We start from the raw sequence: 12,068 nt of genomic DNA, 5'->3' as shown, positions 1-12,068 counted from the left end.
TAAACTCAACCTTGCCCAACCCTGAAACAAATGTGGATATTAGTTTAGAGCCTCTGTAGCCATTTGTAGCATTGTGTTAAGACTTGATAGTATAGCAAATGAAATGTTAAGGGCCACTATAGTGTGATTCTCAACCCAGACTCAGACTTTAAATGATGGCATAAAGTACTCCATAAGCAGTGATACAGTTTAGCCCTTTACTGCCCACTCTACCCCAGGCACCATCCCTTCCACTTTCTTTCATATTCCCATGCTACCACTACTGTAATTAGGCAAACATAACTGTGTTGGACTGCTTTTTAAATGGACCCTATCACATAAGGTGTGTAAAAAGTACACGCCATTTTCTATGGCAAGATTTTGGGATTTTAGCCTAAATCTCTCTTGCATTGGGCTTATACAGACAATTATCATGGCCTAACTAGGAGCACCCATAGCTGAGCCAGGGGAGAAAAGGCTGTAGAGGTAATGACTTATACCAGATTTGTCACTGAATTATCTCTGGCTTTATAAGCTATAGCTCACTAACATCAGTTAATGTTTTGTTGTTATTACTACACAGAGAGTTTCCAGGACACTGTTTCAAAATTTCTTCAGACCCTTTTGCTCATGGACAGAACAACTTCTACCCAATCTGCAGATGTTTTAAAAATTATAGCCAAATCCTTTTCCTCTTGGGACACCCACAGAAAACCAGAACTTTTGTCCTACTCTGTGTGCAAGCATACCACTCGCTCTGATCTTGTGGAGGCTGACAAAAGATCCCCTCCTTCTTCTTTTGTGAATTTTCAAAAAGTGCAAGGAGAACCTGCCTAAAACCCCGTGTTGTCCAAAGGGTTTCCCTCAGCTCTGCTTGGGGCATTTCTCCATCAGTGTCTGTGGAAACCACCTCACAGACTTTTGGCAGAGGCAGCTTCAACCAGCTTGCAATAGACTGCCTTCAGCCTTGTGCCAAGGGGTATGCTCCCGAGCTGCTGTCTGCTTTCCTCGTTCAGAATCTGAGGATCTTTTTATGCTATCAGGTATTTAAAGACTTTCATATAAATGAGAATCAGGGCCTCTTTATAATAGTTATGGCCCCTTTGGACCTATTACAGATTATCAGCAAATGAACTGGCACATATTTGGTATGCCTTTTTATGTCCTCAGTATAAAGTACCATAAATGCTTGCTGTCCTCTTATTGGTGGTTAAGTTTAGGCAAATATGTACTCAGGCAGTTTCTTAAGAGCATATTATTTTTGTTCTACAAGTACTCCTTTAGAGCTGTTTCAGATTTATTCATGTTCGGAAGCTTTTAAATATCCATTACCCACTTAACTGACCATAGCAATTCCATCTGACTCATTATTTCTGTTTGTTAGAATATTTTTAGGCATTTTTTTAAATAGGTGTTAATAGATGATAGGAACTCCCTTGGAAACCCTATAATAAATCAAGTAAATACCTGATGAAGTGCTATAATGTTTATTTGTTACTACTTAATTTTATCCTTAATATTCCACGTTTTGAACATATGAGGTTCCTCAGTTCAGGTTATTAGTGACCAAGATTTCTTTGGTTGTTTTTTTTAGGGCACTGCTTCTGTATTATTCAGTTCCATACCAAGGTACACCCACAGCAGCTGCTATATTGGCTATCTACTGTTGAAGCCATCCCATTCTTCCCTTCCCTTGAAGGGGCAATTGCATGCCCTAAGGCTGGAATACCTTGTGAAGAACATTTTTACAACTGCCACTGTCAAATCTACATTAAAAAAATGTACACAGCTGCATTTGACATGCTTTGAAGGATGGTATTTTCTGTGACTTCCATAGATCAGCAGGAGGAAATTAAAAGTCTAGAGGAAAAAGCATTACCTGTGTAAGTATTGGCATTACTTCTGGCCTCTCCCCTTTATTTTTTCTCTCTCTCTGCTGTTTCACAAGACTGACTACTGGAAACAAATCTTAGAAGCAGGACACAATAAGTGAAGACCCATCTGGTGTGTACATTGTGAGAAGTGCTGCTTGGGCTTCTCCTCATAAGCTGGATGTTTCTGTAGGAATTTTTTTGAACCCAAAACATTATACCCCCAACATAAGTGGTCTTGGGGAGGGTGTCAAAATTCAGTTAGGTGCCATCCATCCCTGGCTGTATCACAGTGCAGAAACCACACAAGCTTCCATCTCAGTAAAAGCTGGCCTCTGCCTCACTGCCATTCCTGCTTAGTCCTGTGCCACATCTGCTTCCTCCACACATACTCAGTGCTGCTGAGATGATGAAGACAATGTATTTCTGCCACTGTCTGCTGCTCTGGGCAGCTGCTTGTTCAGACTCTCTGAAACACTGGCAGCTGAGGAGAGGGGCAGGCATTACTTCTGACACAAGAAGGTAAGCTAAGTGACTCGTTACCACTCTGGCCTTATTACCCCTCACCTTTCTGCTCGTTTTTAGCACAGTCATTGCCACCTGACCCATTTCGTTCCGCTTTCTGATTTCCCTGGTTAGGCTGCACCTAGTCTGTCCAAGGTCCTTCTGATGTTTAAACTAGGTTTGAAGGGGGTAAGGGATAAAACTAGGTGCACCAGAGATGAGCCTGGGGGCAGCGTGCCGATGTTAGGGGTGGATTCGATGACCCAGCTCAAATGCATCTATGCCAACGCACGCAGCATGGGCAATAAACAGCAGGAGCTGGAAGCCATTGTGCAGCAGGATAGATATGACTTAGTCGCCATCACGGAAACATGGTGGGATGACTCCCATGACTGGAGTGCTGCAATGGATGGCTACAAGCTCTTCAGAAGGGATAGGCAAGGTAGAAGAGGTGGTGGGGTGGCTCTTTATGTTAGGGAATGTTTTGACTGTTCAGAGCTACACGATTCTGATGACAAGGTGGAGTGCTTATGGGTGAGGATGAGAGGGAAAGCCAATAAGACAGATATTGTGCTGGGAGTCTGTTATAGACCACCTGACCAGGTTGAAGAGACGGATGAATCGTTCTACAAGCGGCTGGCAGTAGTCTCAGAATCGTGTGCCCTTGTCCTTGTGGGGGACTTTAACTTTCTAGACATCTGCTGGAAATACGACACAGCAGTGAGTAAACAATCTAGGAGGTTCCTGGAGTGTGTGGAAGGTAACTTCTTGACACAGCTGGTGGGTGAGCCAACCAGGGGAGGAGCCTTGCTAGACCTGTTGTTTACAAACAGGGAAGGATTGGTGGGAGGTGTGATGGTCGGAGGCTGTCTTGGGCTTAGTGACCATGAAATGATAGAATTTTCAATTCTTGGTGAGGCAAAGAAGGTGGTCAGCAAAACCACCACTATGGACTTCCGGAGGGCTAACTTTGGCCTCTTCAAGGCACTGGTTGAGAGAGTCCCTTGGGAGACGGTCCTGAAGGGCAAAGGGGTCCAGGAGGGATGGACATTCTTTAAAAAGGAAATCTTAATGGCTCAGGACCAGGCTATTCCCATGTGCCGCAAGTCAAACCACCGAGGCATACGACCGGCCTGGCTGAATGGGGAGCTTTTGCTAGGACTTAAGAAAAAAAGGAGAGTTTATCATCTCTGGAGGAAAGGGCGGGCAACTTGGGAGGAGTACAGGGATCTTGTCAGATCATACAGAGAGAAAATTAGAAAGGTGAAAGCTCAGCTAGAACTAAATCTGGCCACTATCGTAAGGGACAACAAAAAATGTTTTTACAAATATGTTAACAGTAAAAAGAATCCCAAGGAGAATATCTTTCCTTTAATGGATACAGAAGGGAACGTAGCAACCAGTGATGAGGAAAAGGCCGAGGTACTTAATGCCTTCTTTGCCTCAGTCTTTAGTAGTGAGTCCAGTCATCCTCAGGGTACTCCACCCCATGAGCTGGAAGGTAAGGATGAAGAGCATAACATACCCCCCTTAATCCAGGAGGAATTAGTTAGGGACCTGCTACGCCATCTGGACACTCACAAATCTATGGGACCTGATGGGATCCATCCAAGAGTACTGAGGGAACTGGCTGAGGTCCTTGCCAAGCCACTCTCTATCATCTGTCAGCGTTCCTGGTCAACAGGGGAGGTTCCAGAGGACTGGAGGCTTACCAATGTGACTCCCATTTATAAGAAGGGTCGGAGAGAGGATCCGGGGAACTACAGGCCTGTCAGCCTGACCTCGGTACCAGGAAAGATTATGGAACGGTTTGTTTTGAAAGCACTCACACGGCAAGTCCAGAATAAGAGGGGGATCAGGCCCAGTCAGCATGGGTTTAGGAAAGGCAGGTCCTGCTTGACCAACCTGATCTCCTTCTATGCCCAGGTGACCCGCCTAGTGGATGAGGGAAAGGCTGTTGATGTTATTTTCCTAGACTTCAGCAAGGCCTTTGACACTGTCTCTCATGGCATACTCCTTGAGAAGCTGGCGTCTTGTGGCCTGGATAAGTGCACTCTTCACTGGGTGAAAAACTGGCTGGATGGCCGAGCCCAGAGGGTAGTGGTGAATGGGGTGAAATCCAGTTGGCGGCGGGTCACGAGTGGTGTTCCCCAGGGCTCGGTGTTGGGCCCTGTTCTGTTTAATATCTTTACTGATGATTTGGATGAGGGGATTGAGTGCACCCTCAGCAAGTTTGCAGACGACACCAAGTTGGGAGGCAGGGTCGATCTGCTTGAGGGTAGGGAGGATCTACAGAGAGATCTGGACAGGCTGGATCGATGGGCTGAGGCCAATTGTATGAAGTGCACCACGGCCAAGTGCCGAGTCCTGCACTTCGGTCACGGCAACCCCATGCAGCGCTACAGGCTTGGGGAAGAGTGGCTGGAAAGCTGCCCAGCAGAGAAAGACCTGGGGGTGCTGGTTGACAGCCGGCTGAATATGAGCCAGCAGTGTGCCCAGGTGGCCAAGAAGGCCAATCGCATCCTGGCCTGCATCAGAAATAGTGTGGCCAGCAGGAGCAGGGAAGTGATTGTTCCCCTGTACTCGGCACTGGTGAGGCCACACCTCGAGTCCTGTGTTCAGTTTTGGGCCCCTCACTACAGGAAAGACATTGAGCTGCTTGAGCGTGTCCAGAGAAGGACAACCAAGTTGGTGAGGGGCCTTGAGCACAAGTCTTATGAGGAGCGGCTGAGGGAGCTGGGGCTGTTCAGTCTAGAAAAGAGGAGGCTGAGGGGAGACCTTATTGCTCTCTACAACTACCTGAAAGGGGGTTGTAGTGAGGTGGGTGCTGGTCTCTTCTGTCAGGTGGCTGGAGATAGGACAAGAGGAAATGGCCTCAAGTTGAGGCAAGGGAGATTTAGGTTAGATATTAGGAAAAAGTTTTTTACTGAGAGGGTTGTCAAACATTGGAATGGGCTGCCCAGGGAAGTGGTTGATTCACCATCCCTGGAGGTATTCAAAAAGCGAGTGGACAGGGTACTCCAGGGCATGGTTTAGGGGGCATGGTCAATGGTTGGACTCGATGACCTTGAAGGTCTTTTCCAACTGAAATGATTCTATGATTCTATGATTCTATGTAATCCTACCACTGTTTATTCTGGTAGCAGTAGAGACGTTGATGCACTCCCCAAAATGCTGAGGTTCTTACTGGCTTTATTTTCTGTTTTAGTTCATTAGGCCATTTTAGTTAATCTCCTGGTGAACAGTATTATTTCTGTTTTCTCTACATTTGAGTACAAGTTGTCAGCTAAACAGACATTTTTAAAGTTTTCAAAAGTTTCAGTGAAAAATCAGTTAGGTTAGCCTTCAGATCAGCTAAATTCTCATCTTCCACAGCCTTTTGCAATGGTAAGCAAAATAACATATAGTTTTTAATAACAGTGCATTCTCAAATGTGATGATTTTCTACTTTAAAATAAACACATTTTCAATCTGAAAAGTCAAACCAAGGTCCCAAATCATCCAGGAAGCTGCACACATCATGCATACGAATAATCTCACTGAATCAAACTTAGCCTATGAGTACAGTGATCTACATGCAGAATTGTTTGCTGGAGCAGCATCTAAGTGATAAGCTCTTTTATAACAAGGAGGTGGATTAAAGCGGGGGGGAGGGGAAGAGGGGACAAAGAGAATAAATGCAAACCTTGAGCCAAAAGTAGCAAGGTTCTGACCAAAAGATGGAAAAAGTTGTACACAAATGTCTTTACTGAAGTGTATCATCCAAATTTTCTTTTAAGGCTGTTTAGTAATTTTAATACCATTATTAAAAAAACACTGGAGTTCCTTACGTGTTTTCATCTAATGTTTTGTATTACTCTCCAACTTCTCTGTTGCATTTCAAGAACACAACAAAATCTTTGTGAAATGCCTATCACCTCAGAACCACGTTTGCTGTGCACTTCTCTCTATTACTATGAAACTTTGGCAGATGCATTCAATAGCATGCAAAAAGGCAAAGCCTCACCCTTTAACATGACATAGTTACAGCACCACTGCAACTGGGTTACAGAAATATTTTCCATTGTTTGAAGATAAACATGACTGAAGGGCACAGCAAAATTCAGTCCTACTTTTGTCTGTTAGCAGCAGAATTACATTTAGGAAGCACCTTCAGATTTGTAATGCACTATGAAACAAAAAGCATTCTCTTTCTTCTGTTAGAAAATTCTTTGAAGATATGATTTTGTTTGGAACTAGTGTACATGTTTCTGTAGAAACAAAGTGTGTCTCAGCATTTTAGGAAAACTACAGGGATTGTCTTGTGTCAGTACATTTCAGTTTTACATGTGCTGCAGCTCTAGTGGATTTTTATTTTGTGTCTGTTTCTCTCAGTTAAAATCTTCTTATCAAATGCAGAAAGATAACACACATTTCTTCCTGTTACAAAATAAAAGCACAGACATCAATCATCTAAAATCACTGACAATTACCCAGAAATAAATACAAATATGCTCTGTAACATTTCACTGCTATTATATGTTGAGAAGCGCTGTCGCCCTTTCTACTGAGTGTACCGGAACATGGCTGCCCTCACAGGAATGTAAACTTGGCATTAACCCTGGCAGATTCCCACTCCCTGCCCTCTCTCATTTAACATTAACTCACTTCTATACTGTTATCAGAAGGTAAAGGTCATAGCTTTATTTACACAATACAGCACTATACAAACAGTCATTAAACAAGAAAATCTTGCACCAAATAAACATGAAGCAAAAAAACAATGCTGACCTCGCTACTGGGAACTCCCCCTGGAAGTACCTTGTCATTCCCCAAATGAGGTCAACAGTGCTGGTCTATCCTTCTAAATATTAACTGCCCAGCACTGCTCCTCTGCATACCCAACTCCCACACAAGAGCCAACTAAGGACTTTCTTATGTTCCAAACCCAGGAGAAATTTAGAAAGCATTCTACTGTTGGCAAGACTGCATGGTTCATATCCTATTCCCACAGCCTTTACTCATCCTTCCACAGCTGGAAACCTTGTCAAAGGCTCTCCTATACAACAGCAGCCTTTAGCACAATACATAAGCTGGGCAGATGGCAGGGTGGACTCCCTCAATCCAAATGCCAGAAGCCTGGGAACCAACCCTCCTTCCTGCTTCTCATCTCCTTCAGCCCTGCTCCTCTCCACCCCAGCCCACTGCCTTTTCCTGCGGGGAAGACATCCTGCTTATTTATGCATTTCATGACTGCTGGCCTGCCTAGATCCAGCAAGAAAAAGTGCAAAGAGGGCAGGAGGCCACTGACTAAAATCCCGTCGGAGCTCATGTTCAGTTTCAGAAACTAGACCAGGCAGAGCAGAGCAGAGCATGGATGTAGCCCAGGGTGCAAACCCGGCCAGGAGCACTGGCCAGATGGCATGGCTTGAGCAGCAGTCCCCGGAGACACTGGGACTCAGACTCACATGCTGCAGCACAATTCACTCCTTGCTTCCTGCTTTTATTGAAGGTGATGGAAATAGTTTGTTGCTCACTTGCACCAGAAGTAAACTGTAACTTCTCTGTAGCAGAGTCCTGCTTAAGTTCAGGATATTCCAGTGCTTAGGTCTGAATATGTTATATGATGGTACAAGGTCTTTCTTGCCCTCCTTCATGGACCATAGCTCAAGCACCAATTTAGCCTTTAACTGTTTAGACTTGCAATAAGATGATCTTTACATACTTAAAAACAAATTTAAACCAAAATGTCTAGTTTTGCATTTTAAAAAGCAAAAAAAAAGCAGGGGGGGAGTGGAATTTTATTTGGCTGCTGCCACTCGGAAATAACACAGTAAGGTAACTTGGGAGAATGATGACTTTTAACATGTTAACCACTGACCATGCAACATTTTCATCACTGTAAATATAACTCCTCGTTATTCTGCCAAGGTTGCACTGAATCATACAACCGCCAGTGAAGTCAGACTTTCTAAATATTCTTATTTCACATAAAAACACGCTAATGAAAGTGCTTTTAATTTTAGGCAGTTCTTCTTTCTGAAACACTGGTGTGTATTGCCCTGATAAACAGGAATGCCTGGAAAACTGATCATCCAAGGAAAAATTCAGTTAGTGTTCAAACAAGTTCTTGGGGTATTTGTGTACAGAAAAAGCCCAAGGGTATTCAAGGATTGGCATCGGCATATTTATATTCGCATTCTCCTCAATTCACTGTTCATATATCCTTCATCACGACCAACATACTAATTACAGAGTGCACAGAGCCTCAGAAATCTACAGCAAGTTACAGGCTGGATTATTACTTCATATTGCCGAGGACCATGATAACCCATAGTTACAAATGTGGACTCCCCTGTGACCAGGTGCTGTACAATTCAAAGGCAACATCTCACAGAGCTTACATTTGAAACCAAAAGAATGAGTTAACACAAAGTAGGTGACACTAATTTCCCAGTTAAGAAATTTTTCATCCTCTCAGGTGAACTGAAATTGTGTACATTCAGTTTCCTTCTTTGGTATTTCAGAGAGAACGCCTCGTTTAATCACTTGAATGGTCTTGGAGCATGCCAGAGATCACGCGACATGCAACTTCTGGCCCTTCGGGTCTTCACTGAAACAAGGTTTGTAGCTTACACAGTTATTCCCTAAATCAGATACAAACTGGGGACACAGGCATTTATGTTAATGAAGTGGTACACCATTCTAGTGCTGATGTCCTGCCTGGGGAGACAACAGGTTTTTGTATGTATTTCAGGCCAGAGTGGGCCACTTGTGTCACCTCACTTGAATGCCTACAATGAGAGCCAGAGACACCCACGTGGGTACTCCTATCCTCAGCCCAAGAACTGCAGGTGAAACAAGAACATGTAACATTTACATATCTCTGTGGAAAGTGCACAGGAACATTCAAAGTCAGTACAAGAGGGGAGTATGGAACTGGCAGTTTCTTATCAAGCCAATTTGTTGCATCTTCCCTATATCAGAATATATATTAAGCTGACGATGACTGACTTTAAATATACCACACTTCAGGGACAGGTGACGGTGAACAGGTGACAGTGAACATAGTCCACAACCTTTCATCATGAGTTCAAAGTCCAGTTCAGCTCACAGGCAAAATAAGATTCATAGTCTGGTCTTAATTCCTGAAGCTTGGATACATTTTTTCAAAGTGGTGGAATTGCATAACACAAACAACAATGACTGCCAGAAACTGTGATTAAAACTCCTCTAGTGTCTGATTGACTCTACTTGTATTATCAGGTCCCAGCTTGACATGTGCCTGAATAGCTGAATGTGAATGCCAGATGAGAGGAAAGGTGGCAGGTATAATGCGAGTATTTTTATTAAGTTGTTAAAGTGTTTTTGACACAACAGCAGTAACATTATACCCTTAAAAATGCCACACTGAAAATTATCCTAAAGTTTATCTATCATACAAGATGCGTTTAGTAACAGTAGCATCTTTATATATAAAAATTTTGAGGATAATCTTTATTTCCAACATAAACTCGATAAACAGAAGGAAGGTATGTACTTCCAGTGAGCACACAGATAATGGGACAAGTCTGGAAACAACTGTTGGGCCAGTTGCAAAGATGTGAACTTACAGAATAATTTCTATTGCCAAACAGGGAGCTAGCTTTCTCTTTGAACTTCAAGGGAAATGAGGATAAACTAGTTATTATAAAAGATGATCATTTAGTATCATCATAGCACTTTCTAAAAATCTAACCAACAAGCCAAAGCATGAGCTAAAGCTAGTTATTTACTTCCAAAAATATAACTATGTTTAGCTCCAAACAAATACTTCCACATACATGGCTGAAAAAAGATCAGAAGGTATAGCAGCTATTTTGAAACCTGCATTTCCATCAAACATCTTACTTTATTTATATATTCCCCACTTTCCTTGAAGTATTGCCCACACAAGCAGCATTTCCCACTTTGGAGAATAACCATTAATTTCACACCACAATGGTTTTTCTAGAGATATAATTACACAGAAGACAAGTATTCTTTATTAAAATATCTGAAGGCATGTTAGGTAGTTATGACTGGTAGTTATTCAGGAGCATAGGTTTTCTTTTCTTTTCTTTTTTTGTTTTCTCCCCCCCCCCCCCCCCTTTCCTTTCCTTGTTTGCCAGCTAATAAGAGCTTTGGAGATGTAAAGGAGTGACTTGATCCCAATGCATTTTTAGGATTGTAATAAACGATGCAATGAGGTATGGAATAATCAGGCTGAAACTGTTCTGTGCAAGACAACTATTCTAACATATGCTTGACATCAACACATGCATTCTCCCAGGGCCTGGCATGTTATGAATGAATTGTGACATTTTCTTATGATTAATTCTTTTAAGATAATCTCTAACTTCTTCCTTGTACTTGTATTTTATAGAGTAACTGGGATATACATTTTAAGAATTGTTGAAGCTCCTAGTATCCCCTAGTTGGGAAAACGAGTTATTCTTATGGACATAACTATGTCCAGATCCAAAAGCCTCTGTCAAAGCAGAATACAGCTAAATCTGTTCCTAAAGTTCTTCCTGTTGCTTTTTTTTAGTTTTTGCTTTCATCCTACAACTCATGTTATTTCTCTTCTTTTGCCTCTTCTGATAATACACCCAATATAACACGCCATTTACAATTTTAGTGTTTTATGGTAGCATGTCAAAAACATGTCAGCATAGTCTCTGAAGCAGGAGTATGTTGCAAAATTTAAATTACAAAGCATTGTCTCATCAGAATGACAATTCTCTTGGGATTGAAGCATTTTGATGTTTAAAAGTCATACAAAGAATGCAGGCACATGAAATGATTCAATGCAGCTAGTAGCCAACACACAGCAGAAGCTACATATAAGACAAGGGAAAAGAGAGAGAGGAGAGAGAAGAGGATGTGTGTCAAAGGATGGGAGAAGGAAGGGGAGAGTGAATGCACACTCATATGAAGACGGGGGAAGGTAATTTTGCCAATTCTTCCTTGTTCACAGAAATCACTAAACTGATTGCCAATTACAAAGTGTCTAAACTCCAGTTTTCAGGAAGAGGAAATTAGCTTAAGCCTTTCTATGGAAACAAATCCTCAAAATCCTTCACTTTTTAAAGTACCAATCTTGTCTGTTTCCCTTATGATGAATACTTATAAATTCTGAAGTTGTCACGTTCTACTATCTAAATGTACAAATACATAGCTTCGGAAATAAATGCAGACAACAAATAGGAAACGTGGTATGGGCAGCAAAGGTAAGAAATGTGTTGGACCTTCAGCACTTGAAAACAAACCTATGCAAAGTGGTAGGGCTGAAAGTCCAACCCAGTATGCAAACATCATACCAGTGTTAATAAAAGATGGAGATTAAGAGCTGCAGCTGGTAAAAAAGTTTTCTAAAGAAAACTGGATTTTTGACTGAAAGACCACTTTCACAGAGATTTATTTTCCTCAGAAGATACAATGTCCTGCTGTTTGTGATGTCTCTGGAAAGGAGACTCCTCTTAGAAGTTTCCCTTTGAATCCCAGTTAGTGAGAAAGCCAACAGCCTCTGATGGAAGTTACCACTCAGTCCTGGCTACTAAACATTTAAAATTCACTTCTTTCAATTTCTAGTACTCTTGAGAGCAGCCTTAATATGAATCCAGGGATGTGACAAATTCCACATCCTCATCTTGATGTTTCTGCTCAAGAAATCTGAGACTGCCTGTCCTGGAGATGACTACCCCAAATCAAAAC

The 12,068-nt window shown here is 42.3% G+C and overlaps 1 protein-coding gene across 1 annotated transcript in view; it reads right to left on the bottom strand.

Annotated features, from left to right (window-relative positions):
• Positions 1-12,068, bottom strand: part of PRKCE (protein kinase C epsilon) — a 320,579-nt gene that overhangs the window by 46,880 nt on the left and 261,631 nt on the right. The gene's annotated exons all lie outside the window — the stretch shown is intronic.

Source organism: Harpia harpyja, chromosome 13 (assembly GCF_026419915.1).
Source record: "Harpia harpyja isolate bHarHar1 chromosome 13, bHarHar1 primary haplotype, whole genome shotgun sequence".
In the NCBI taxonomy this organism is placed as follows: domain Eukaryota; kingdom Metazoa; phylum Chordata; class Aves; order Accipitriformes; family Accipitridae; genus Harpia; species Harpia harpyja.
The sequence above is the reverse complement of the archived record's forward strand: the minus strand, read 5'-3'. Positions and strand labels throughout refer to the sequence as shown.